Genomic DNA, 4654 nt, shown 5'->3' with positions numbered 1-4654 from the left:
ATGGGCATGTGTGCCCATTCTGGCTTCGTTGGGGGTTCGTCGGGTATGATTACATTGACTTCTGTAAAATAGTTTCGCCTCTACCTTTTGTTCTCGAACTCTAAAGAGGAGCCCCCGATGATTGGCATTATCATGCCAAAGGTAGGTAAGGAATTTTGGTTGTTGTTTTGCGTGCTTGGCTCTGGTTTGGGCATTATGGCTGGGATGCTTGGGGGTGGAGGTAGTGTTTCTTGAGGCTTCTGAGGTGGATTTGGGCTGGCTTGTTGCGGGATTCTTTGGTGGTACGGTTGTATCTACGGCGGAAGAGGCTAGGTCATTGGTTGCTGGAAATTGGCGAAGCTAGGCTGGTTGGGGTAAAAACTTGGGTGCGGGTAAAAAATTGTGTGGTGGATTGTTTTGGGTGCTTGTGCGGCTGCTTTCGCGGCTTCTTCTGCAGCCTTTCTCTCTTCTTCTTTCTTTTTGGGGCACCACTCTGTATTATGATGGTTCTGGTGGCCATGGTTGACGCAGTAGAATGATTTCTGTTGTCTTCCTCGACCTCGTCCTCTACCAGAGTGGCCTCCTCTTTGGGTGTTTTTGTTTTGGTTTTGGCTCTGGCTTTGGTTTTGGTTTCCCTCAATGTTCATGACACAGTTCTGGCTAGAGTTTTGAGGCTTGTTGTAAGGTGAAAGTTGCCAGCTTCGGTTCTAGTTTGTTTGTCTTTCCTTGTTACGTTCCGCCACTCTTCTGCGGTGGTCCTCGTCGGACCTGATGTATTCATCGAGTTTGCTGAAAAGAGCACTCATCGTTTTGGGCTCCTTCCTTGATAGCTTCGACGCTGTTGGGCTAGGGGTGAGGCCCGCGATGCATGCGGATATTACTATGGATTTCTCAATGTGCGGCGCTTGGGAATGAAGCTGGACATATCTTCTTACATATTCTGCAAGTGGTTCCTTGTCTTTTTGTTTGCATTGGAAAAGGTCTGCTTGGGCCGTTTGGGGGTGATGGAAACCCTGAAAGTTTTGTGTGACCTTCGCCTTGAGGTCATGCCAGCTAATCACCGTGTGCGGAGGGAGTAGTGAGTACCAGTTGAGTGCTGCGCCTTCGCAAGCAATTATGAAGGACTTGGCAAGGATGACATCATCTCCCCCGGCTAAAGCTACGGCGGCTTCGTAACTCATTAGGAATTGTCGTGGATCTATCCGTCCGTTGAATTTGGGTAGGGTGGTTGGCTTGTATGTTGCTGGCCACGGTGCAGTTTGGAGCCCGATTGAGAGCGGTGATGTGGTGTCGACCACAAGAGACACCCCTGATGAGTGATGTTGGGTGCCTTGCCCGAAGTTGAGACTGGGTTGGAACTGTGCCTGATCAACGGTGGGGCTTTGGTGAAAATAAGCTGCGGCTGGGTTTGCATTCTCATGGGCTTTCAAGCTCCGTAATTTCTTTCTGTAATGCTTCCAGCTATCGCCTTGCTTCGTTCAATTTTGATAGTCTGCTCGAGGCTTCCCTCTGTTGTTGCACCTGTCGTGCTAACTGTTCCTTTTTTCTTTTGACCTCCTCTATCTCCCGGAGGACTAAGTCTAGCTCATTGTCCAAGTCAGTGGGACCAGTAGCTTCGGGCATTGTGGGTTGCTGGCTCTGTTGACCGTTAGTGCGGTTGGTAGCTTTGTTTGCTGTGGGTTGTTGGCTTTGGTGGTTGACCTCGGGTATGGGTCTCTTATTCATTACTTTTGTCCTTAGGGTTTGCTCGACTCTTGCAAGGCATTCCTCCTTATCCGAAAGAACCTGATCTGTGGCCTCGGGAGTTATAAGCTGACCGGCCTCCACTGTGCCAACTTCTCTTTGTACTGCAAGTCTCTTCTTCCGTTGTGGTGGCATCGTAGGTTACTTGTCGAGTCAGACCACGGTGGGCGCCAAATGTTGGGCCTTAACCAAATAGTAGGTAAGACGAAGTAGCAACATGAAGGCAAAGATATCTCAAGCAAATGTAACTGTGGCTGTCCTATCAATGAATAGTGTCCATTTAAGAGGGGACGGTTCACCTCCCTTTTAGTGCTATAAAGTTACATTTCCGTATACCCGTTATAACCATACCCAACAACTACATCCCAGGCATATCCCGTACAAGACAGTTAGTTGACCCTTACCCAAGATGTCGCTTTCAAAGTGAGATTACATTTCTAACCCTTCCCAAAATCTTTATTACCAAAGTGCTCCACAACGATGTGATTCCAGGGCTATCCTGATTTCTCCTTTCCCTACTCGTTAGCTTCGCCCGCACCAAGTACGCCTCCACGCACACTCCACCTTCGTTGGTCAAGACCAGCTAACCTCGGGCTCTAGTCGTGGCATCTCCTCGAAGTCAAGTCGCTGGGAGTTCCGTGGGGGTTTCAACTTCGGGAATCTTCGCCTACAAAACCATAGAACAAACATCTTCGGACCAGTTAACTTCGATTAATTATTAGCTTCATGGAAGAGTATAATCACGAAGTCAGTGTTGGTGTCGGGGAGAGCTCCACGCCGGCTTCGTTCAGGGTGCGTTATCGGGCGGTCCCCAACAAGCAACTCCCAAAAAAGGCAGACAAGTGCACAAACCTTGTTTCGGAAACTTGAAGCAAAGTTTATTATATAAACCGTATTTATGACTAGCTAGATTGAGATGATGAACACATAAACAGTTCATGTTTCTCGTTTTATTCTGAAATTAAAACTTGTAAGTTGTATTTTCCCTCATAAAAACTTCAAATTTGATGGTTTTTATGAATTTTTCTAAAATCACGCTATTTAATTTAATGGTGTTTGTTCATATATTATTTGTTTTTTATTGGATTCTTTTCATACTGCTTATTTTCTTCCACCTAAGTAGAAAATAGAAAAATGTTTTACAGACTCGACGATCGACTGCGCCACATAATACAGATAAAAGTATTAGTATAGGCTCCATTCATGAAAAATCATATAGATAGAAAAAGAAAAAAAAAAGAATATTGATGAAATCAATAGAATGAAGGATTTCTTAACTGATTTGAATTACATCCTCCTTCAAATAAGATATGCTCTAGGTCCCTATACTTTCCTATAATGACTGCAATGATTTTCTCTATTTTGTAAATTCCTATTTTGTTTGTAAAATATTTCTATATAAATTATCTAAAGTGATCCACTTTAAATAAAATAAAGAAACAAAAGAAATAAAGGAAATAGTAAACCATAAAATTGGATATTATATTTCGTACTTCTGAAATAGATTTCTTTAATTTGTATTACTCTTCATTAGGACGCATACATTAGTTATCCCATTTTACTTAGGTCCTAATCTAATTAGTTGTTAGTATTTTCTTTTTTATTTAATAGTCTCTGACTATCATTAAATAAAGGGTAAAACAATTCCTTTTCTAGATATTTTTGAGAAAGCAAGACAAAGTGGAGCGAAAGAGTTTTCTTTGTATAAGAATTAGGTCTATATCATATCTAAATAGATAAGAAATGGAAAAAAAGAGAGCGGAGATTTCACTGGATAAATCCTTAAGGAGAGACATGTTAGTTTTTTGTTAACTCGGAGCGTCGTTGGGTTGGACGATTCACCAGGGGTAAAATTTTCTCCCGCATTCACATTACGCTTTTCCATGACCACATATTTTCATGACTTCTGTTTGAAAGAGTACAAGGCAGGCCCATGTTTGAACTTTACTATAGTTCGTTTTCTCAAAAAAAAAAATTACAATAGTTCTCAAAATGCATGTATATGTGTTTTGAGCATGCTTCTTTCCGTTCTCGACATTTAGGTCCTGTTTGGCATGGCTCCAGCTCTAGGTGCAGCTGCTCCACTCCAGAACTTCAGGTGGAGCCAGCTCCACTCCAAAACTCCAGAAATAAAATGGGGTGTTTGGCTAGATGGGTGCTCTCAGCTCCAAAAAAGACCGATTTAAGTGTAGATTGCCATTGTTGCCCCCCAATTCAAGCCCCACTTGTCATACGCCCCGACGAACAGCTGCGTGCTTGCCTCGAAGATACTGGCAGCGACGTCCTCGCTGTACGCCACGGACACGCTGCCGCGACCGCCACTGGCGTCATCGGCCACGACGAGCTCGACGCGGAGCTGCACCCCTCCCTTGTCCACCGCGACGGCCCGGAGGAGGGGCAGATCTCCTGTGGGCGGCCCCGGGGCCGGGGCGGCGACGGGGCCGGCCGGCGGCAGCTGGCGGAGGCCTGGACGGCCACGGGGCCGGGTCGGCGGCGGGGCCTGGCGGCGGTGGGGTGTGCGGCCACGAGGCCGGGGCGGTGATAGGCAGCGGGGCTCGGCGGCGACGGGGGCAGGGCGGCGACGGGCGGCGGGGCTCGACGGCGACGGGCGACGGGGCGGAGCTCGGCGACGGGGGCGGGCAGCGACGGGCGACGGGGCGGGACGGCGACGGGCGGCGGGGAGGCGGCCACGGGGCCGGCGGCGGCGATAGGGGCGGAGCGGTGACGGGCGGGCCTCGGCGACTGGCGGGGCTCGGCGACGGCGGCGATGGGGGCAGGACGGCGACGGGCGGCGGGGAGGCGACAGGCAGGGCGGCAACGGGTGGCGAGAAGGCGGTAGGCCATAGGTGACGGGGGTGGGGAAATAGGCACGGGTGGGAGCTCGGGAGGAACCGAATGAAACGTTTTTTTTTGTGTAACCAGTGGTATTGGT

Source organism: Setaria viridis, chromosome 4 (genome assembly GCF_005286985.2).
Source record: "Setaria viridis chromosome 4, Setaria_viridis_v4.0, whole genome shotgun sequence".
In the NCBI taxonomy this organism is placed as follows: Eukaryota; Viridiplantae; Streptophyta; class Magnoliopsida; order Poales; family Poaceae; genus Setaria; species Setaria viridis.
Note: the sequence above shows the minus strand (reverse complement) of the source record.